This window comes from Egretta garzetta, unplaced genomic scaffold (assembly GCF_000687185.1).
Source record: "Egretta garzetta isolate BGI_Z169 unplaced genomic scaffold, ASM68718v1 scaffold260, whole genome shotgun sequence".
Classification (NCBI taxonomy): domain Eukaryota; kingdom Metazoa; phylum Chordata; class Aves; order Pelecaniformes; family Ardeidae; genus Egretta; species Egretta garzetta.
Genome location: NW_009258662.1, coordinates 2654789 through 2679433, shown reverse-complemented (window position 1 = coordinate 2679433; position 24645 = coordinate 2654789). Strand labels below are relative to the sequence as shown.

The following is a 24645-nucleotide window of genomic DNA, read 5'->3' as shown; positions in this document are numbered from 1 at the left end:
AAAAAATAGCAAAGGATGAAGCATGCTTATTACAAATGCTTTGTAACCTTGTCACCAATAAAAACAAACAATTAATTAAACAGAAGGGAAACGTCAAGGTTTTCGTTCCTGTGTGTTCTCAGAATCTTATGACTGTTTCTTTCAATTTCTGTGATAAGTTTTAATATCAAGTGTACAGCAAACAAACTTCTAGTTAGGATCGCAACTGTAAATATTGTAACAGTGTCCGTGCAATCCCACAGACAGCAACTAAGAGCCGTGCTTTTGACACAGCCATTCAATTCCTGCAGTTCCTAAAGCACAGACAAAGCATGTGTAAACACCACCAGGATTTCTGCTTATGTAAGAAATGCAAATTTGGGTCTTTGACAGATCTACAACCTAACAGGCTTGTATTAAACATACCCACACATTCCTCTCCACCTTACTTCGCACAGTTACTACAGCATTTGAACATCAGCCAGAGACTTGCTCTGCTTTAACGGCAAGAAACATCTGCCTAAGCACAGCAAATGATTTCTGGATTTGTCTCAGGAATAAACACCAACTACTGTACGAGCTGGCTTGGCTACAGTTCAAAGCCTTACAGGAATTTTAGTTTGCAACAGGTGACCACGTTCAAGACGAGAAAGATTTCACGCATCGGGAGGGATACTTTTAAAAATTACCAATACCCCAATAGATTTTCCAGTTTTAAAAACTTCTGCCTGGCAATGAAAAAAGGAGCAAACACCACCGAGCTGGTTATTAAAACATGCTGTAACACTGGGCTGGCATCTCCTTCCCAGAACTGCTTCCAGAGCATGATGGGGGCGCAACCATCCAACTGATGCAACCGGTGCTAAAACCACCCATGCGCAACGCAACGGCAAGCGTGGGGTTAACGTGCTCCTCACAGCAGGCTGCTCTGTACCAGGTCTCCATCCTGCTGTTAACCAGCTGCAGACAAAGCAATGCAGTTTTCATCAAAAAGTAGGTCCAGAAAGGCAAAACTCTCACCTTACTTAGCTACTGCCTGCAAAGAGCTGCAGGCCCTGGTCTCTAGTAGGATTTTCCGGTGCAACACGGCGTATTAGTTATTCCTTAGTAAATACACACCTTTTCAGCAGCTAAGATAAAGCCTGTAACTTCCTGCAGTAGTCATTCACCTCTGTTTGGGCTTCAAAAGGACTTGTTCTATTACAATAAATATTGCAAATGTACCGTGCACAACTTAATGTAACTTAACAGGATAGTAGAGCCACTACCTTTAACAATAGCCCAACTGTACCCGACTAGAGAGAGGTCACAGCTAGGGTTGTAACTCTGCCATAGTAAATTAAAACCAGTTACAAATTAGTCATGGTGAACTATGTCCAGCCTTACAGCAGTTGTAGTGAAAGATCCTAACGAAAGCCTAGTCAGTCAAGGTTCAAGAATGACTTAAAATGACTTTACCTTCACGTCTCATTCATTAAAATGGAAGGATCTTCAACTTTAGGAGATTTATCTTTACGCTGATGTGCTCTGCATTTGTAATTCCAGCATATCCATCATCTTTGTATCCTTTTGGGAGGTAACTCCTTCCACCTGCAGCTCTTGGGTCATTGCAGCTCTTGGGAATAACCACTACAAACTGCCATGCTCCAGACAAAGTCTCTGTTGTCCTTCACTTGCTTTCTTGGTTAATTTGTTAGAGCCAAAAACCCCAGCAAATAATGATTACGGTCTTACATATGTCTGCAGGAACACTGGCAAAATGCAACCATCTGACCAAGGTGGAGGTTACTCTTTACTGCGTGCACAGCCAGAGTGAAGTTTAGGCAGAGTGAATGACATGCCATCCACGCGAGCTGGACGCAGGCCGGTGGAAAGCAGCCGAGGTCGCGAGGGTCTGCCTGCTCACCTGCACACCCCCCGGTCCCCGGTCCTCTCTGCACGTCTTGAGGGGAGTGGCTGTTACCAGTCTTTCCGGTAGCATCACAGAGTTGCCCCATAACACCGTTCCAACTTTTTTGCTACATACCTACCCATCGACTCACCCACTCCTACCTCCTCTCTCACTTGCCAGTCTAATTACCCGCCCACCCACATTTTCTCTTACTCAATCAGTAACCCACCCATTTACATGTTTTTCATTCATCTCCCCGTACACTTACACAACCTGATCCTCAAACACCTTCAATCCACTCGCTAACAGTAATTTTACCTCCTATGATACACGCGTCCTTGCTTCTCTCATCAACACCCCTACCCCGCATCAAGCTTCCCGGTGGCTTCAAGAAGACAGCTTACGGTCCCAAGCTCCCCAGGCCTGTGAGGTCGCGCTCTTGGCGCCACACCAACGCTAACCCCCTCTTGGGATCCCTTCTGAATGAGTCAAATGCTTTCTTCCAACATGATGTGGATGGATGGTGGGGATGGGGACCGCGCAGCCTTCGCCAGCTTCCAGGCGCGCTGTGCCACCGGCGGGCACACAATGCACGCCCTTGCTTCCACCCTACAAAAAACCTCTACTTGGAGGCTTCCAACACAACCCTCTCATCCTTTGGGGTGCTCTGATAGGAAAAACTGCAGTAATGCTTCAGAAACCAGAGGAGGCCTGGGGCAAAGGTGCTGGATGGTGACCATAGGCAGCTCCGAAGGGACGGGCTCGGGCCAGCGTGGCCATGGGCCAACTCGCACCAACCAGCCTACCCCTCGTGGGGTGACAGCAAAAACAATGCCCGTTTGTCCTCCTCATACCCACGGAGTATTTGTTTTGGGGGAATATTGATCTAGCTCTTTGCGGTCAAGACAAGGGAAAACTTTAGAGATAACCCTGCTTGGGAGCACAAGGCTTCTGGTAGTGAAGACCAAGCCCTGAAGAACAAACAAGCAACCCCCGAACGCCACCAAAACAAGTGAAGCTATAAAAAGAAACAATAGTCATGAACTGAAGCAGCTTTGAGAAAAAGAGAGGATAATAGAAAGCTGGGGGACAACGACGACACACACCTCAAAATACATTACAACTTCCACTATTGGAAAATATTCCACTATTCACTAATGGAAAACTAATTTTTTCATTTTCCCTGTAATGCCCGCTGCAGACTTGCCTGCACACATCGCTTCCCTGCCGTTGAAATGCCACAACAGAGAGAGGGGGAAAAAAAAAAGAAAAGGAAAAAAAAAAAATCACTTAAGTTAACTGGCATAACTCTCCCATAGAAAAACATTTTCATTTCTGAGTAAAATTGGCCTTTTCAGGTAATTTTCAACAATTTCTCAAGTGAGTCCAGAACAGACCACTTTGATACTGGAATAGAATATGCGCCTGAGGGATTATACTATTCGTAGTTCAGTTTAAACCCTACCGTGAGAGACAAACAAAAAAAGAGGGGGGAAAAAAAAAAAAAAAAAAAAAAAAAAAAAAAAAATCACTTAAGTTAACTGGCATAACTCTCCCATAGAAAAACATTTTCATTTCTGAGTAAAGTTGGCCTTTTCAGGTAATTTTCAACAATTTCTCAAGTGACACCAGAACAGACCACTTTTATACTGGAATAGAATATGCGCCTGAGGGATTATACTATTCGTAGTTCAGTTTAAACCCTACCTTTAATCAGTGTAATTTTCCCAAATCCTGAAATACTGAACATGCAGCACTTAAACCTTAAGTTCCACATCTAATATTCAAGAGCACGTAATAATATTCCGAGCATATTTACAGGCTGTTAACACCACAGAGAGAAGCAGTACTGAAAGATGAGAACATAGACTTGAAGTAGTATGGTGAAACAAAGAAATGGAAAAATTCAGGCCAACTAGCAGGCAAAGAAAAATCTCGCCATCAAACTTTGTGGAAAAGACTCCAGAAGATCGAAGTGGAAGGCCAAGTTCTTAAGAGTATCTCTAGCCATAAACCGCAGGGAAAAAAAAAAAAAAAAAAAAAAAAAAAAAAAAGTAGCAGAAAACATGTACTGGCAAGAGGATGGTCTGGATGATCTAATGCGCTTTCCATCTCTAACATCTATGATTCTGTAATTCCATAGGAGCGCTTAGCAGAGGGCTGGCAAACTTCCGTAGCAACTCAATTGTCTGATTATTGTGTGATAATCAAAGTGTTCAATTAAAAGGAGGTCCTTGTAGCTGGATGCTGTAGCTATGCCATGCCACTCTCGTTCGAAGTTGTGCGTTATGGTGCCAGTAGAGAGCCTGATCTGAATGGCAGGGTGTGCAGTAATTACAGAGTTGTGGGTAGCTCTCCTAAATAGGCAAAACAGAATTTATGTAATTAAAGAGACAATCATCATCTTTCTTGCAAAATGCCCGGGGTCATCTTTTGACAGCGGATTTGATAATACAGCGTTCGACTTTGTCAACATTTATGCATGCAAATAACTTCACTCGTACATGCAAGTGCTAGTGTGGTTGGATCTATACTATACAGCATTTTTAACTATTTACTCTTGATTTGTGCGCTGAGAAAATCCTCCCTTAGGGTAAAATACCAGATTGTTTCTCTGATCACATGCTTTGTTTGCTATTTTCAAGTTATTAGGTAAGCGCACATGCAGAGAGAAGAAAGTGCAAGAGGATGTATGGCATGAGCACACCTTTTATGTTTAAAGCATGTCTATGAGAAAAATGGATTATAGCAATAAATTTAAGAATCAGGAAGATTAAGAGCAAAATGCAGAAGTGGCGAAAAAAGTCCGAAGCAGAGTTAGAATCATAGAATCGCTTGGAAAAGACCTTTGAGATCATCGAGTCCAACCTTTAACCTAACCCTGCCATCCCACCACTAAACCCTGTCCCTAAGCACCTCATCTATCCTTCTTTTAAATACCTCCAGGGATGGGGACTCGACCACCTCCCTGGGCAGCCCATTCCAGAGCCTGACAACCCTTTCGGTGAAGAAGTTTTTCCTAATGTCTAGCAGAAGAGCAATTTGCGATGCCGTTCAAAAAAAATGCTAAATCGATTAATGCCATGAGCCTATCAGGCTCTATACCTGTTCTTTCCATACTATTTATTTACATTGATGACTAGAAATTTTAGTAAGGGATGGGCTCCTCTTTGCCACCATACAGTGTTATTAACCTCTCGAGTACTTAGGCTCTGAACAGAAAATGGAAGTACAAAAGGAGTACATTGACTACACAGTGTACATTGGATGCTCCAGTGAAATCCAGACACCTAAAATCCCGATGCCAAAGGAGAACAAGGAAGACTTAAAAAAAAAAAAAAAAAAAAAAAAAAAAAAAAAAAAAAAAAAAAAAAAAAAATCAATGGATTGCTTATTTCGGAGAACAAGGTTAACTTAGCTCTCGCTTGAGCTCCGCCGTGATTAATAGACAGGGAAGGTGCAGTTTTCTGAACAGGTTGAACCGAGCTTCATGCAGGTGTCACTGAAAGGGACAGTCCCACCTTCTCCTTTGCTTCTGGCCACCAGTTCCTGCTACTTCCCCATTAGCACGAGCAGTCACGCAGCTATGCAATGAGTTGGATCAGTGCCAATTTTCCCAAAAGACAAGAAAGGGAGACTAAGAGACCTAGGTTTCAACCAGATCAGCACATTGAGCTGGCTCACGCCAAGGCCACATGGCCATCGGCCATGACCGTGGAAGCAGCTAACCTTGAAACTGTGCGTGAAAGCTGCAGAGCAGTTCGATTAATTAGGCACATGCTGGTCACACTAAAACAACATCAGCTGCAAGACAACACGCAACAATCACGGTAATCCAAAAACATGTCCATGGAAGAGAATATTGTCACCTTTAAATAGTAACCCAATGGTTAAGAGCTCACCTGGGAAGCTGGGCACTTTCCCCCCTGCAGATCCCACCTCCTACAAAGTCCTCGAACCAGCAGACTTCAAGCAGACCTAGGGCTGAGGCTGCTTTCTGCCCTCCCGCTGGAGCTGGGCCAGCGCAGAGAGGAATTGAAAATTCACAAAGCCATAAAGAGAAAGCACTGGAGGGTAAGTATGACTCCATGAGGAAGAGACTCCCAGGAGAAGGGATAGAGGCCTATATTCCGGTCTCTTCTCCAGGAATTGCTCATGCCTACTGCACTGAAGATTAGATAAAATGTATATACACAGCTCCTTTTATACTAAAGCTTAAAAAATACATCCTATGAGCTATGTAAATACGCTTAAGAGCCAGTGAGAGCTCTGCCCTAACAGGAGAACAGCATATACCTACCTGTACTCTTGGACATATTTTTATTTTTGGTGGATAAAAGTAAATCAAAGAGCAAAGCCGAGATCTTCACGGTTATGACTCACTTCTGCCAACCTCATGTTTTGGCAATAAAACTGCATACACTCTCTCAGAGCAGCCTGTAATAACAGGTCATATATGGGGAATTTCAGTAGTCGCTTAGGTCCGTGAAGATACAACTCAGGTGCCCTAACTTTGATTAGAAGTCAAGAACGCCTGCTGGCTTCCATTCACCGCACCAGTGGAGCCCTCAAGTCACAACGCGGCACAGCAGTACTGCCTAGAGGTGGCCCAGTTTGCCAGCAGACAAGCAAAGCAAGGGAATTAAGTCACCAGAGATGACTGCACACAACTCTACCCTGAAAACACACAGATAAACGTGGTGTCTATTCATACCACACGTTGCTGTTTTGAAGTGTTGGCATTACCACTCCCGTAGAGCAATGGAAGAGGAAGGGTTCCTCTTTTCCAGGTCCAATTTTGAGCTCGCCATTTTGCAGGCCAACTTCAAGCTGCAAACTCTGCATTTGCATAGCTATGGGCCATAAAGAACTTCACTCGAAAAATTTACAAAACAAACAGCAAGAAAAAGCCAACAAATTCTATCTCGTCTGTGAACCTTCACAGGGGAATCCCTCAGATATCAGCACAAATAAACGCTATCAAGACACCACACAGTCCTAAACCATCAAATACTGTGTTGGCTTAGTAGAAGACATCATACTGCAACACTTTTGCGTCTCATTTCAGATTGTGCCAAGTGCTTTCCCTATATGCAATTTATGACTTGTGTTTTAAAAAGCTACTGTTTATGACAAAGGGGGTTTCTTTTGTTGTTTTATTGTTTGTTGTTTTATAAAATCAAGTCTTTCACTAAGATAAATAACATCCAAGGAAACATCCATGGAAACATTCAAGGCCAGGTTGGACGGGGCTGTGAGCAACCTGATCTGGTTAAAGGTGTCCCTGCTCCCTGCAGGGGGGTTGGGCTGGGTGACATCTAGGGGTCCCTTCCAACCCAAACCATTCTATAATTCTATAATAAGCAGTATACTGTGTCAGAAAGTGCTGTTAAACCTGCCGCCATGTGCTACGCCTTGGTTTTTTTTTTTTGGTCAAGATAATCACCAGAAGCATGGAAAAATGTAACCTCTGCACCACGTATTTTAGATTTTATCATGTTAGGTGACCTTCTAAAAGCCACAAGGAAATGGAGATACTATGAACATACATGTAAAAAACCCCAGGATTCAAAATACGATTTTTTTTCAGTTATTTTGGGCATGAACCATCCCCGTGCACTACGTCAATGCTAACGGCCCACTCCCCAAAACAGGTGATTTTCCAGAGCAGCAATTCCCCTGTCCCACATGGATACATGACAACAAGTTGAAGATCTAAGACTCCTCCTCCTCAAACAGGGCCTACTTGTGATTTCTTAGTAAATGAAACTGCTCCAGTGTTAAGCCTGAGGAAATTTGATCCACCGCTTTAATACAGGTTTAACAGTTAACAATTTAGGGGCTATAAAAATTCACAGCTTCCTTTCCTTTTATCTGAAATGATAAGAACACAATGGGGTTTTTGTTTTTTGTTGCTTTTTTTTTTTTTAAATAAAGTCTCTCCTGAGAACATTTTGATAAGCTTACGGTTAAATAAATGATTTTCTTAAGATATGCAGTTAATTCACAAAAATACTTGGCAAAAATCTAACTTTGAATATCTAATTCATATAACATTCTCCTTTATTTGTTTAATTCAAGTAAAATATTTTCCTCCGCCCTTTCCTTTTCATAGGCTTTTCACACCCACATAACAACCAAGTGACTCTTCCCTGACCCTGCCTCCCACGCTTTTCGGTACAACTGCTCGCTAGAAAGTCACCCCGCGCTTGAGCTCCTCTCCCAAGATCCAAAGGAAGCACTTACAATGCTAAACCCTTTTTTTTTTTTCCTTTTCTTTTAAACTGCTGGGTTTATTTGCGGTTCCGTAGGGATGTACTGCCCTCTTGGTTGCTGTTTTGGAAAAGAGGGAAAAAAATATCCGCGAGCGCCTCGCTACAACTGCTGACTCAAGGGGGTTTGGGAACGCGAGGCGTCCCGGTATCACCCACCCAGGGCTCAACAGTAGCAGTGAATTCCTCCCTTGGCAGTGGGTGGTTCGGACACAGCACCAGCAATTCCCTCAGCTGGTGTCTGGAGGGGACCTGTCACACAGCAGGATAAATTCAGTAATCACTCTTCTCCTTTCCCCATAGAATCATAGAGTGTTTTGGGTTGGAAGGGACCCCTAGAGGTCATCTAGTCCAACCCCCCTGCAGGGAGCAGGGACATCGCTAACTAGATAAGGTTCAGAGATAACTAGATAAGGCTCAGAGCCCCATCCAACCTGCTCTTCTAATGATCTATGCATTCAAAATAATATTCTGGAAATCCAAGAGCTACAGTATCACGTATCAGCATCCTCCCTAAAAGATGCTGGTAAAGCACTGAAAGAGAAGTTAAATAACACTATCCTCATTTGATCAGCAACTAAGAATAAATAACGACTTGCCCAAGAAGGCCCCCCTCCAAAAAATCCCTCCCAAAACCAGTGGCAGGGTTGACAGCAGGTTCAGGGAGCATGACTTCCAGACCCAGCTCCGTCAGCCAACGTGATTTCTTCCAGCTAACAGTATGTTAATGATATGGGGCTTTTTGAGAAACCACTAATTGATATCTTTTTTCCTTGGGATTTACAGAGCCACTTAAAAATAACATCATTTCTATAACAGGCATATTTTAGGAAAAGTATCATTAAATTTCATTCTGGGGATGGACATCTGATTTTCATGTGACATTCAAGAAGACCGAAGCCTTGTTCATTCAGTGAAATGTAACAGGAAAATTACAGCGTAGCCATGACTCCGGGATGACAGGATCCCAAAGCTGGAGGGCTGGCCCATCCTCTTTTGCTTAGTACCAACGTCAGCAGAGGTTTGTAGGTTAAAGGTGGGAGGGAACACCAATTTCCAATTGTTTTTGTCAAACTGATCGACAAAGTTTCCCCCCTTATTATTTACAGACTCTTAAACTGCGGCAGGCCAGCTAGGGTTTTCTGTAAAAGCTGCTCCAGTGAAAAAATAAAAACCTAATACACCTTGCCACGTTGAAAAAGCTGTTGGAGAGCTTTCTTTCAATTACATTTAGCAAGATACCATCTCAGCCCTGAAAATGAGAAGTACATAAACTTACCAATGCATTATCGGGAGAAGCATCAGAAAGAAAGTTTAGGTGTAATTCAGTAGTCAGCACCTCAGCTCCTTCCTGGCACAAAATAAATCCCACAGGCAGCAGGTACTAGAACCGTCTCTCCTTTGCTAGGCATACCCGTAACGCTCGCAGACGTCTTCTGAATCTGCCACCAACAAAAGAAACCACAGTAAGACTGCTTCCCTAATGCTTCATAACTGAGTCAGTAGGTCAACAATTCCTTCGGTTTAGGAGCCAGACCAATTCCCTTAAACACCCCTCTTTTTTTTTTTTTTTTTTCTGATGGAAAAGCCAACTGTCTCCTGCCAGTGGCAGCCCATCTGCTTCCAGAACAGAACCAAGCAGCTCCAAACCACCACCTCCTTTTGGCGCAGACATCCATCCTGACGCAACTCCATTTTGTCTCTCACGTCTGGGAAAAACCAGGAGAAAATACTTACAATTGAAAGACAGTCAGGAAACTGCTCCTTGTGCACCTTGCAGGCTGCTGCCAAGCCCTCAGCCCACGTCCTCGCTTCCCATCCCCGAGACGGAGCGGCACGGAGAAGGGCACTTCACGTAATACCAGACCTATCCCCAGCCTGCCTCGTTCCATGCAAGCACAGAATATCCTGCGTGTGCATTTCAGGCGCACTGCTCGAACAAAGAGAAAGCTCTGAAGCTGCTATCCCTCTTCCCGATCCATGACTCAAAACGTCTGGTTGAAAATTGGTTTCGTAATAACCCTTTAGTACCACCTACTCACATCACAGAGTGATTCTTGCAGCAAATGCACAGGAAATCACCAATGAGTGCCAGTGGAGCTACTATTCCAAGAACTAGCTCTTTCGGTTATTCCTTCATCATTTGGAAACTGAGATGCTTTTACTTTTCCTATCGCACAGGATGTATTTTTTTTTTTTGCTTTGTTTTAAGAAGAGCTTTTAACTATGATCCTGTAAAATACTTTGCTGATAAATCACCAGCTGAAAACTTGCCCACTGTAAAAAAAAAAAAAAAAATTTCACAATACTCATTCCAGAAAATACAGTAACTCCTTTCTGGAAATAACTCACTGGACAAAAATCAAAAGGGCAGAATTAATGTTCAGAGACAGTTTGCATCCTGCAGAGCACACAAAGCCGGTGTAGTCAGCCACGTGCCTTTCTGACCACCAACAGCAGACCCCTGACTCACCCAACCACAAGATGAGTCGCTATGAATGATTTCCTCTTCTTCCACACTCCCCTGGGGTGCTCTGTGCCACCGGCACATCCTGAGCCTAATCCTGACTTTGATGGAAATTCCAAAACTCATCTCGTCAGGCTGTGGCCACCAGCTAACGATGCAGCCATCTGCTAGCTCCTGCTTTGAGTCACCTGTCAGCAATACAAAAGGAAATTACTCAGCAGCAAGCACGTGGAAGCCCACTGCTAAGAGTCTCTCGCGTCCCCCTTATAGGATATACAAAATTCTGGAGCGCTCCCCGTCAACCCTGAAGGAAAAGCGTTATGTTCTGTAGCACTAACGTTCAAAAAGGTGGAACCTGATTTGAAAAAAATAAAATTGAATATGACAGGACCGCAGACAGAGAGCGTTTCGGCTGGGCTTTCAGTGCCAGCGTCACTGAAGCTGCCATGGAAGGGGGGGCAAAAAAAAAAAAAAAAAAAAAAAAAAAAAAAAAAGACGACATTTCACAAACACTAGACCTTCACTGTGCGTGACAAGAAAAATAATTAAAACAACTGAGAGAACTAATCTGTGGCTGCTTAGGAAGTTAACTCTTCGAAGGAAGCGATTAAGTAAGAGAACAAAAGCAAAGTGTTATGTTTATCAAACAAGTAGACTTAACACATGAGAGTGCTTACTCATGTAAGTAAAGACTGAGTACTGTCACAGCCGTCCCGGCAAGCATAGGTTCACATGGGGCTGGGATCTTACTGAGTACCAAGCGGTTATTATTTCAAAGAAATAAATCTTTTAAGACATACGAAGCCCTGCTTTGCCAAAACGCCAAACGCTATCAGGAAGGCAGCCACAAAGTCCTGTGCCTCTTTACGGAATTCCCTGCATCTAACTGCTATTCAGGACAAAATTCACAGGGATTTTCCTGAGAAGACCTGATTAACCGCGCCATTATTTACAAATTCAGTCCAGCAACTGTCATATTTTTTTTTTTTTGTTTCATCACAAATTACGCAGCTCACAGATTCAGCCCTCCCAAACAAGGCTCCCAACTTCTCCCCCGAAACAGCAGACGAACAGAAGACAGTCACGATACACGACACTTCCAATCTTCAGGAATTTCACAAAAATTAATTCATGCTACAGATCTAATTGTCTAACCTGCTTCTGCATGCAGAAAGAGCCAGACCTGGTGCCTCTACAGTGGGGGAGGGCGGCACTTCTTGTTCCTGTTTCAGACTTGACTTTTTTCCCTGCGCGGAAGATGATCTAATTATTCAACATGTCAGTATATTGCTTCACCCTTTCTCATGTGTCTCCTTACATTAACATATTTTAACAATTCAGCTCATTAGGAACGAGGCGAGGAACAAAACGGCAAATTGTCCTTAAAAAAAAAAAAAAAAAACCAAAAACCCAAACCCCACGTCACAAAGGGAGGGGTCATTCCACGTTTTATCCTGTACCTATCCAAAACTCTACGAGAGCACGCAACCAACGACGCCGAATGTAAACCAGCAACAAAGCTCCCTAAACCCAAACCTCGCGACTGCTCGGATGGAAGCGTACCTGTTCGAGCCACAAGCCCGATCGGCGAGCTCTGTGAAGGATTAATTTTGGGTCCTGCCTGATCGGGAAGGGAAAGGAACTCCCAACTGACAGCCCTTTATTGTTCCCAAACGTGCTGATGCTCAGCTGCAGGCACTATCGGTGAGAGGGGGCTGACGGATCTCATGTATAATAATTGGGCATGGGTGATGAAAGCGAGGGATCAAACCATAATAAGGCTGCTAACCCATCGACTTGAAATGGATCTGAAAACCCCTGAAATCCAAATATAACGTGTACGGCACCTGCATTTGCATACGTAGGATGCCAGCCGAAGTTTCCGAGCCTTTTTATCAAATGCTTTTTGTACAGCAAAGAGCCATTCAGTGCCCAGCCCTTTCAGCAGATAAGGATTTGAGAGATGTTCTTCTGTTTTAAACCTTGTGTGGAATTACAACAACAGGTTTGCCCGTGAATTGGCTTGGGCAGGGTCCCCGTGGCATATATTAAACCCACCGGTTATTAGGAAACATTTCTTCAGCAAGGTTTGTGTATAATAGCAGGTCCTATATATAAACCTGTTTACGACTATGTCTAAAGAAGAGCTCGTTCTGAAGCAGCTCCCTTATTGTGATTGAACACGCTGGATTCGTTCCCAGTTAAGGCTTATATAAGGCCTTCAAGGAAGTAGAAACTTATTTTCTACAAAATCGAGCCAGTATAGTAGTAGGTGCAACGGAATTATCCTGTTACACATTAAGTTTTACTAATAAAAGACCCGCACTGCAGTCATAAAGTCAAATGCTGCATCCCACTAGTACAAACAACCAAATATTTCCTGCCATAAAATCAAAACCTACTCAGCCAAAAGAAAGATGACAGGTAAAAAGTATCTGCTTTTTTGGTATAAAAGCCATCACGTTCCTTCAAAGAAAAATCATGTAGTAGCTGGAATGCCGTATCTTCACGCCCTGCCTGAACCTGATTTAACTTTGGTTTAAAAAACCCAACAGAAGAACAAACAACACCCGCTCAGAAGACAACAATTTTCAAATGCATGACATAAACTTTCTCAGTGCTGGTTTTTTTACAAGTTATCTTGTTGGTATTTTTATTCTTCCGAACAAATCACTCCACTGGCAAGGTAGGTCCTCTCTGGCTAATAAATAACACAGCTTTCTGAACCGTGGTCCGCAGTACCTCCGCGTTAATTTATTCCCGTGGCCCCTTGTTGCAGGAGGGAGCACGCCCAGGCGTGCGTGCAGGGATGGCTCGCCCCGCGCAGGGATGGCTCGCTCGCTCCAGAAACCCCTCCGAGGGTGCAGCACGGGTCAGCCCACACCAAGGTTTGCTCCTACAGCCTCTCACAGGCCTGACACCGCTCCAGCAAGATCTTTGCTTCCCAGGACCACCAGATGCTGTCGAGCCACACCAAACTCGAAATCAGATTTTAGGACCAAAAACTGGGTATGTGATCAGTTCTTAAAACTCAAGCTCTTGCTAGCCTGGGAATAAAACCACCAAATTGGTACACCGTAGCATCAGGCTGATCTTCCTTCAGGCTCTTTAAAATAAAAATTAAAAAAAAAAAAACAAACCAAACAAAACCAAAACCCAAAAAACCCCCACCCCACTAAACAAAAATGAAGGAAATGTCCCATTTTGTGCTGCCACGCAGAGGCGGTTCAAGGACTAAATCACCTGCAAACTAAACCACCTCTTGCTTAAGATTAAAATGGTTTTGGTCTGACCTTGTAGGGACCTCAGCCCCACCTTTCAGCGGGGTCCACAATACAGCACCGAGGTTCAGCACAAAGCACGACACTGAAGTTTTCTTTGGAGAAGATGGTCAGAGATGCTACTCATCCTTCCGCATCTTCCTGTGGCCAAGTCTCTTACCTGGGAAGTGGGAGACTCACCTTCTGCTTTCTCCTCCCATCCCCGCAAGCCTAGCAGCGTGCGGCAATTTTGGTACTACACGTTGACGAGCTGAGTGGCGACCTCTCACCCTTCCTTCTGAATCACGCCGCCGCTCGCAAAGACATAAAGGATTCAGAGGGAGAGAATATTCAAGAGCAGCTTGACCCTGACCCTGCAGAGAAAAGGACTTCTCTGGGCATTTGGAAGTTTAGGTTTCGATTTCTTTTCTTAACTCTCTTTCTGCATTTTATCTAAGCTGTATAAGCAAGACCTCAAGTCAGGACAGCTACACTTCCAGCATTTAATACTGGCACACTTTTTTCCTTCCCCGCTTAGCTTGCTGGCAATTCGTCAATGTTTAACTCTTCTTATTCCTTCTACAGGCATCTTCCGTATTATTTTAAGTTTGTAATTCCAGTGTTGGCGATTTCAGGGTTTTTTTAGATTTCGTCTTGCAGGCTTGCAAACAAGCAGCGTGCACAAAGAAAGCCTGGAGCTGCAGGAGCTGATAGGAACGGCTGAATTCCGACCCTGGCACAAAAAGGATGACTCGAGGGGCGTGCGAGGCCGTACAGAATCGCTCTCCGGACTTGACTCTAGTAGCTACAACAGACGGATCACATAATCCAATCCAAATAGCAAGCAAGTTTCTTGGTAATAAGAGAAAAGGACACGATGACCTCTAGGTAAAAATCCTAGGAACAGCAAGCACACATAAACATCAACCTGAGCAACTTCAATTCTGAGCCAGAGCTTGAACTGGAAAGAACAGTAAAGACAAACACCCAAGACAGATTTAATTCAGACTGTAATTCACTGCATACGCATGCCAAATCGTGGTATAAACCTCCTGCCTTTTAACACTCCCCATTGTACGGCCTATTCTTATCTTGGCAATTAATGTAGGTTTTCAGCAAGATTTTGGATCCTTTTGTGATTTTGGTGCAGCCTTCTTTAGCAGAGAAGCAGCTGGAAGTCCTGCAGGTGGAATATGTCCTGGTACTGATCTGCAAACGCAGGGCATCTCATGATGGGGCTGTGTTGATGAATTATTGCACAGCTACAGACAGGCACGTTACTGCTGCCTCCCACTCCCCAAAACAAAGGTGTTTTAGCCTTAGGTTTACTTGAAAAGTGCAGTCAGTTCCTCAAAGGGGAGGCAACACCAGCACAAATTCTGTTTTCTTGGTATGAAGGCACAGACCTCGAGTTACCATGTACCTTATACTGAGAGGATAAAAATTCCCCTGTTCCTCCTGATTAAAAAATCCTTGAACAGCTCAGTTCCCCAGCACTCAGAAAACTGACAGGGTAGCAGGGGCCATAAATATTCATTTTCTGCCCCAAATAAAGGAGCATCTTGGAAATAACGAGTATTGGGAAGGGGTGGATTTGGGGAGGGGACTTCCTGTCTTTTGAGCGCTCCTAGTTTACACCACTAGATGGCACGTTTGAAACTCTTGGCATCTCGGTGAAATCCCAGCGAAGTCTTTGCTCTGCACCACACCATGTTGATCCTGCCAGCCTCGCCTGGGATGGGAACGTACAGGTAAAATGGTATCTTAAGAGCCAAAGAACAGCGATATGAGGACAACAGCATGTAAAAATGTGCCCGAGCAGGAAGGCAAGGCAAGTCAGCGACCTGAGAGCGGGGCTGCAGGGCATCCTGAGCTCCAGCACTTCTAACCGCGGTCCTGGCGCAGCCTGGGTAACGACAACATCACGTTTTGGGAGAAGGAGCAGAGGCAAGAGGAAAACAGGGAAGGAGGGTGAGAGCTGAACCTTGGGAGGCACAACGCCGCCTTTATCCGCAAGCTGAGCAACACTCTGCTCTGCAGATCCCCGAGAGCTCAACAGACATAAGAAGCATTTGCAACCTCTCCAACACATCACTGGCATGAACTGATGAGAGGAAGAGCATCCACAACCAAACAGCAGGGGAAGATTTAGCCAGTCCCCAGCGTCATGTTTTGCCATTGCAAGATCTAGTTTTTCCAAAAGGGTCAAGCACTTCGCATCCCACAGATCCGAGCGCTCCACGGCGAAGGCGCAGCAGCCCACGACCCACTGAGTCACCTTCATGGGCAAGTCACCTCTTGTGCTGGACACGTTTCGGAGCATACCTAACTGTGCCCCGGTGTACTGGCCTTGGCAGGTGTGCCAGCGTTTGGCAGCACCGCTTCCTTTAGGCTTCTTGCTTGTTCTCGCTGCCAGTTCGTTAATTTAACTCAACCCACTTTTAACAGGGCATCGGCACAAGCACGTATCCGCCCCAAACTAACATTCCCTCAAAAAAGAACAAGTTGGTTCAACACCAACGTAACAATCGCGGGCGCTCAGAGACGGTACTTGTCATGGCATTGCACCCCGCATTCCCTGGGTGTGCAATTTCAATAGACGAGAATTAACAATTTACTACGAGTGCTTCAACACCTGACTCAGTCCTTGGACCTGGCAGCCATGTCAATGGAAAAATAACTGTCAATTTAAAGCAGTGGAGGAAAGAAACTTTGCTGATAGACCACAAGGGAATGGCAAAGAGCGCTTCTTGTCCAGTTGGAAGATGAAATACCATCTTCCCTCTTCCTAGAAAGGACAGCTCAGCCCCAGCACTGTGGCAAAAAAAAAAAAAATAGTTTTCCTTCCCTTATGTAGGATTTAGGTCTGTAAAGATGCCCCAAACTAAATGGCAGAGAGACACTGAACTGCCCTCACCATCATCAGCTTCACTGAAGGACAAAAGCCACACTCCCGAGGCAGTACAGGAAAGCTTGCAGTAGCACCGTCCATCCGAGATTGCTCCTGGGAATCCTGCTCTTTCCCGATCCATCAGTCTGGCACTATTTGTGTATTTACATACTCATGTTCACACGGTATCAACCTGCTAGGCAAATATTCCTCCAAATGCACCAGAGGACATTTCTGTCTTGACGTCTACAGACTCTGCCAAGAAGGAATCTGTAGACATCACAGCAGTAGTATCCTGCAGAAATATTTCAGCAAGGCCTCTATTTTCAATGTATAAACAACTCAAGAGAAACTAATTTCAACATAATGATGCAATAACCTCACTTAAATCTTTTCAGTCCCCTTGGGCCTGCACTTTGGATGCAGCTCTTACTCCTACGAGTAGGATGCCAGCAGTTTGAGGGGACTACAGCAATTACTACAGTTTGAGCTCCATTTTCAGAGCTATGGAAAGGAACTGCTGTAGGCTGTCCCAAAAAGCAGGTTTCCACTGGATGATGCTGAACCTCTTCTAAATATGTACCTACCACGTATTTTGACTGCTTTTAAAGGAGAACCACAAGTACTCTGACAGATTTCTCAGCATAATTACAAAGTCCAGTGCAAAATCTGGTGAAGAAAAAAAAAAAACAAACCAGCAGATATCTATAAATTAAAATCCCTGGATTTCTGTTCCAGATGTTTCTCCTAAGCCAATGAAACCCCCCAATACACTGTATCCCAACTGGTAGAGAGAAGGAGACTTGACAGGTGGGATTCATCTTGCTTCTACTTACATACCTGCAGCGGTGATATTTAAACCTGAGTTAGTCCTGGGGAACCCCTTTATAGTCAGCGCAAGGAAACTGTCACTTGCATGACGTGATTCATCTGACATGGTCCAGACAGGTTCTTGGGATGTTTTCCCCCCCAAAAGGGAAGCTGGGAACTCTACAGCCCTCGCAGATGCATAGCGGCGGTATCAATTCTCAATCGCTGCTCTAAGTGACATGGAAAATGGGAGATTTTTGATAACTATTTGCTGTGCGGACTTTTCTCTATCTACTTATTTAAGTGGAAAAAGACAAGTCAAAGTGTTGCCTCAAAGGTTTTGTTCAGGAATTCTCTTGTTCAAATTTGTAAACAAAATTTTGCAGCACTGGCCTAGTACACGAGAGGTAGACAAAGAATTTGGGCCAACGTGCATAAGGAGAGTAATTGATTCATTTTCACTCTTAGATAATTTGAAAGCAATCTCAGCAACGTAAAGAGCAGAAAATGGATTTCATCATGCCATATCCTTCTACTTTAATAAGAGGATGTTTATGAGGAAGGAAGAATAACCTTATTGTTAAGGGCAAGATGTTTAAAGTGCACTACCAGCTCTGGACTGTATTTCCCACCTATGTTAACCAGTAAGTCTCCACCTCAACGCATAAACATCACGTTTACTGCCTCAGATTTACATTTCTGGAGAAGACACGGTCATGGACGGAGATCTTGGGAGGAAGAGGGAACAGGCACTGCTGAAGTGGTTTCTCTAGAGCACAGCACCAAGCGCTTAGCTCCCCTTGTACAGAAAAGCTGGCTGCAAAGAGGATGGATCCCAAGGACAACGGCAAGGATACGGCTATTAATGGGAAGAGTTGGAACTCGTGACCTTGCTCTGGCCTCTGCGGCACTGCTTCATTTGATGTATCTTATCTGGAAATTCCCTGGCCGGTCAGCCGCCTTCTCAGCATAAGAAGAGTTAGCAGCAAGGGTTTCCTTAACCTCGCTGCCCTTGCTGATCTCCCTCCTCGGCAGGCAACCGCACGTATATAAACAGTTTTCTGAAGAAACTGGAGAGACCAGAAAGGATCACTTCTGCGGAAATAATGAGAACTCTTAACACTTGAGCATGTCCTGGGGCGGTGGTATGGGCCTGGCTATGCCCAGCTGCAATCTGTCTGAGCTGGACCTCCACCTGCAAGAGGAGACGATCCCGTAAGACAGCACTGCTCCCTGAGCTAAGACTAACCTCAGAGGCATCACGGTAACTTTTAACTCAGCAGAGGGTTTTTATTTCAGAGCTCTGTGCTGCTGATGCAGAATCAGACCTCGAAAATGTAATTAGTTCTCTTTTAATTATTTATCTCCCATCTACATAAACAGACCCACTCCACTCTCACCAATACTTGTAACTAAATTACTGTATTACAGTAGATTAGCGGCTTCTTCTGCAAAACCAGCAGGATACGATTGGCTGCCAGGAAAAGTCAACATCCTTGGTCAAAGAGCATCTAACAATTAATATACTTCATTTAGCTGCCACCAATGATGTCACCAAGAGCAAAGTACAACAACAGAACTGACAGCCAGGCGGGCCGGAGCTTTTCTCAAGTATTGTTGGAGTGACAATCAAACAAACCCCGCATTGTTTATCTGCCTGTGGAAGCGAATGGCACACAAACAGCTACCTACGTGTTTCTCAACACATACTGGGAGATGCTCGGGCAAATCACTGGGAGAGAAGAGCATATCCAACAGACTGCAAGCTGAATCATGTAAATTTGGGTAAAGAGAATCCCATTAAAGAAGCAAAATTAACGTTAAGTGTATCAGATGAAAGATTTCATTTCTAAAGCCAGCGCCTGAACAAAAATTCAAGCTACTTCGAAGATATCCAGGTCATTCAGACAATTATTTTAAAATGGCAGAGAAAGACAGTCTGATGATCCATATACAGAAACCGGAGCCAGAAGCTCTGAATCATTCATAACAACACTTTGCAGTTATATCATCTGCAGATCTCAAAGCTACTCCGCAGAATGGATATGAATCGTTGGCACCCAACTGTGGCTCCTCTGCAGTTGTTTGGCATCACACCGCTGCACCAGGAGGCCTGGAGAGCACGAGGGTGCTTTCCAAACAGCAGTCAGTAATTACAGCTTTTGTCACCATTTACCCACCTACCTACCTGCAATTCCAATTTAGCATTTCCCATGGCCGATAGCTACGGCCACATCCGATCACCCCCACACCAACGCAGAAGAAAGTGAAGTTTTCACTCAATCCTGTGACATCGCTGGCAAATCTCCTTCTTTAGAGCCAAAGCCACTTGAGAGCTGTGCTTTATTCCCATCTCCACCAGCCACACAGACCTGGGGTACTCCTCAGCACCTGCTGTGTCCCAGAGCGCTCTTTCACGCTACTCTTGTATTTAAAATAACACAGGGCTCAGCTGCACCCTTCTTCCACATCCCTGTGTCCCTGCGCTGTTTTTTCCTCAGTCACATTTATACCGAAGCCCTTAGATTTTACTTTGCAAGAAAAGGAGGCGAATGCACTGAGAAAACGTGCGAGTGGCGTGCTGAAATACCGAAACGACTCTCGAACGGAACAGCAGGCTCCACATTGCCAGAACGCTGCCTTTCCACCTGATTTCCACTCAATGCCACTACACCCAGTTTGAACATTTGTTGTTGACTCCTATGAACTGCTTGCGCCCCAACACCCCTCTGCACAATGTTTCACAGGGCAGAAGTGGAGGTCAGAAGGGATAATTGCAGAACACCTCATTAAGACCACTGCACTGCTACTTTGCGTTGCTGGAACATGCCCAGAGGAGAGCAACCAAGCTGGGGAGGGGTCTGGAGCACAAGTCATACCAGGAGCGGCTGGGGGAGCTGGGGTTGTTTAGTCTGGAGAAGAGGAGGCTGAGGGGAGACCTGATCGCCCTCTACAACTGCCTGAGAGGAGGCTGTAGGGAGGTGGGGGTCGGCCTCTTCTCCTTGGTAACAGATGATAGGACGAGGGGGAATGGTTTGAAGCTGTGCCAGGGCAGGTTTAGGCTAGACATTAGGAAAAACTTCTTCACCAAAAGGGTTGTCAGGCTCTGAAATGGGCTGCCCAGGGAGGTGGTAGAGTCCCCATCCCTGGAGGTATTTAAAAGAAGGATAGATGAGGGGCTTAGGGCCAGGGTTTAGTGGTGGGATGGCAGGGTTAGGGTAAAGGTTGGACTCGATGATCTCAAAGGTCTTTTCCAACCAAAGTGATTCTATGATTCTACCCATCACTATTTCTGCAGCTACCTGTTACAGCTGCATGGTTAGAAATAGAAGCAGCTCTAACTATGGGGCAGGTACCTGTTTCGACATTGCTGCTCCCGTTCTTGCCGTAGCCATGTGCCAAATAACAAGGGTATCGGCTGTTGCCATCAACCGTCCACGAAGGCTCAGAAGTACTGAATGGTGAATGCTTAAGGAAATGTAAACCCCATTGTCCTGCAGATGAAACTCCATGGTAAGACACATTTCCCTGAACCAGAGATCTGGCAAAGAGGTACAATTAAAAGGAAGAGAAAGAAAAAACAAAACCCAATGCCACTACCAAAGCCCTGTGTATTTCTGCCAGTGAGGAAAGCTTCAGACACTAGAAGTTTATCTCTCTTCTGCACTGTTCATCCCTCAATGAGTTTTGCGACGTATTACGTACTTAAACCAAAACCAACACCTGAGAATGTATTTTAATGAAGCCTTGATTTGCAGCCCATTTTCACTAGTTACCACTACCATCGGTGTGAGATCAAAACCTTACATTCTCCCAGCTGCATCCTTTCACCTCTCTGTTTGACCCCACAACCAAGCCATAATCCAGAGTTTTAGACACCCCCTTTCTTTCCACAGTGATGGGATGACGGAACGAGAAGCCAAACTCCTCTGCAGGTTCAGCCTGAATTAGGAGGGACAAAAATTTAATAGAATGGGAAAACGACTGACACAGGAGAACATAGACTAAACCCATCGGGAGAAATGAGATTTTATCTTGTAAATCTGGTTTGGGGAGCAGGGTCCTCATTTTTATATAAAACTTTGTATCTCACCTCCTGAGAGTTTTCTGTAACACAGAAGTTGCCTTGTAAATGTGTTTGAGATCCTTCTCCCAGTAATGCAAACATCATATAATGAAACTACAGTAACTTCAAAGGAAGAGGCTGCTCAGCGCAACGCTGAAAAACATTTATTGTCACCCAGACAAATTTTTATCAACTTGCTTAAAGCAGAATCATTTTTGATATCACCTTCTCCAGGCATGCCTTCAAAGAGAAGCGAAGCTGCTTCCCCTCAACATTAAGCTGCAGAGAAAATAATTTCCTGGTCAAGCCCAGCTCGTGCCAAGACGCTACTCGGCCAAGCTCTAGTGCCAAGCGGTGCCGAGAACCGCAACTCACAGCAAGGATCGATTTTAACAAGCACAACTTCCTGCTTTTCCAGGGGCTTATCTGAATTCTTCTTCTTCCAAATTCGCTGGATATTTCTAAGATTTGTCACACATTTCTCTCCTTTTATAAGTGTACCCATAGAATCATAGAATCATAGAATCATTTAGGTTGGAAAAGACCTTTAAGATCATCGAGTCCAACCTTTAACCTAACCCTGCCACCCGACCACTAAACCATGTCCCTCCACTGGCCTTAGGCATACTCAGGAATTACTCTCTTCTGTTCTTTAGCTCCATTGGAAAAAATTCCAGTCTCCCACTTCTTTCTCAAGTCCAACATTTGTGTCACATTATTTTCACTTCAAATATCATTTAAATTCAGCAATAATGGTCCTTGGTCTTCACTGGGAATACTCAGACTTTTTGAAGTCAGTCCATTATGTCTAAACATGGAGTCAGGAAGTAATTTTTTTAAAAGGCGTACAAAATTTGGATAGTTACTTTAACCTAATTCTTTCGGTTCATAAGAGGAATTTTTAAAAAAAAAAAAAAAAAAAAAAAAGAGAAGTGTTACTAAAAATTAGGGCCCCAATGGACAACATCTTAATTTCATGTGGATTACTGACATGCCTAAAATGCTTTGCTACATAAGGACCTACCAAGAGATCTCAAATGCTTCCAGCAATTCCAGTGCCGTCCAGCCAAGTCCAGTATAAAACACATCACTGCTGGAAGGGGGGGAGAACTCGCGTGTCCTCCTGCCGCCCACGCTCCTGTGACAACTCCAGTGCTCAGTTTGCTCCATCCAACTGCACGAGTCCTGCCCCAGCGCAGGCTCCAAGCCTGGGTTAAGGATAAAGATGGGGCGATCCCCTTCAGCAGCAGCGTGGGCTTAGGCCTCATTAAGGGGACTGTGAAGATAAAGCCTGAGCAACCAGCAATCAGAAAGGTTATGAAGGGAAGAGGGAAATACAGATGTGACCAGATGAGCTATGGTCTATGCGGAAGAGGGCAGAGACAGAAAGCCAGCTGGTCCTACAACCACCAGCTCGCAGCACAACATGCAACCTCACCTAGACAGCGGACTCTGCATCACCATCATATTAACAGGTTAAAAAAAAAAAAAAAAAAACCAAAAGAGGCAATTAAAAATACGTGGAAGTAGAAATTTTTCCAACAAGGTTCATTAGATACCTACTGATGTTGAAAACAACTAGGCAGAACACACACCAAGCTTAAAACGGTCATTCAAATCACAGCAGCCTCACACCATCAGGCTCCCTAAACTTCAGCAAACTGACTCCAGAGCTGTAACCAGAGCCTCAGCGAGGGGTCACAACACCAAAATATCTTATAGGTTAGTTTAAGGCGTATTTCCTAAGTGATAAAAATCAGTACAGGGATGAGGAGTTAAAAGCAGTTCATTATCAGTGCGTCTGATCGTCCCTTTATCCCCTTCGCCTCCATCACCCAAAACCCCACAACTGCTTTTGGAAAGTATTTATTACTTTCAGTGCCAAGTGTGACTGAACAATTTGCATTGCTTTGACTGGCGGCCTTGATTCTGCCAGGCATTTTTTCCCCTACAAAGACTAAATAATCGCAACGGCTTTAAAAATTTTCTTTCCAGCAATGTTACCAGGTAAACGCCAGAGACAGCTGATCCTACTCCGAGTAGGAGGTTGGACTGGACACCTCATGAGGTCCCTTCCAACCTAAATTATTCTACGATCCCATGATGCAAGTATCGTGTTATAAAATCCATGCAGGCTTGTTCATGTTTTTTGGGTCTCATGAAAAGAAAAAAAAAAAAAAAAAAAAACAAAAAAAAAACCAAAACACCACACAAAACCAAACCAGAAAAAAACCATCTCTGCTGCCAGAAGGTACAGAGTTGGGTGGCAGCAAAAAAGGACCTAGCAACTTTCATTTATACTGGTAATGCTTCAAACTTGTCTATACTTCTCTGAAATTATTTTCATCTTGGGATCTGGAAATTCCCTACGCCCCACTTGTTCCATTTCATAACACCGTTCATGCTCACATGTATATAAGCAAATTCACTCTGGCACAGTCAGTCATACCTTATTTATTTCCTCGTGAATTCCTCTTTGAAAAGAGTAATGATATGGGGCAACCAGACAAGTACTACTAATGAAAGGTCACCCCGAAAAGGCAGTATGTTCTTTATTTACTATCCACATTTGAGTGTTTAAGTATGAGGGAAAATTTGACTATATACTTCCTCCCAGCCGCACTGCTCTCAATAAGTCATCGTATTCCCCAGAGTTATAGCGCAGACTTTTGGTCAGCCCCAATTCTGTTTTCACCCAACATGAATTTAGCCTCAACTTCAGCCTCCTCCAGCCCACACACTTACATGTACAATGTACAAAGTTAAGTTTAACAAGTTAGCTCCATGAATCTGTTTGACTTCTCCTAAAGCTGTCAATCCTTGGAAGACTAGACCTCTTTCGTGCCCTTAACTCTGCATGAAAGGAGACAGATCTTAAACTCTGGGATTTCATTGCCAGCACTGCGAGGAGGTCGGCTGTCTCGTCCTGAACTCTCCACCACCAGTCCTTCGGTTTGTGTCAGCGCTTCTCCACGACAACTCAAACGCAAGGTTATAGAAGGCCTCTCCC

The 24645-nt window shown here is 44.3% G+C and overlaps 1 protein-coding gene and 1 long non-coding RNA gene across 14 annotated transcripts in view; both read right to left on the bottom strand.

Moving 5' to 3' along the window:
- The window catches only part of LOC118453339, a 122745-nt gene that overhangs the window by 21509 nt on the left and 76591 nt on the right, over positions 1 to 24645 (bottom strand). The window contains exon 5 of one of the 13 annotated variants that reach the window (XR_004843265.1): positions 9422 to 9584. The exons of the other annotated variants lie outside the window; for them this stretch is intronic. The gene's annotated coding sequence lies outside the window, so the exon portion shown is untranslated. The remainder of the gene's footprint in view (positions 1 to 9421; positions 9585 to 24645) is intronic. 13 annotated transcript variants of the gene reach the window in all.
- On the bottom strand, positions 9670 to 10791 carry LOC118453340. Its single transcript, XR_004843272.1, has 2 exons — positions 10616 to 10791; positions 9670 to 10419 (listed from the first exon to the last, which is right to left on the bottom strand). It is a non-coding gene; the product is annotated as an uncharacterized LOC118453340 (long non-coding RNA).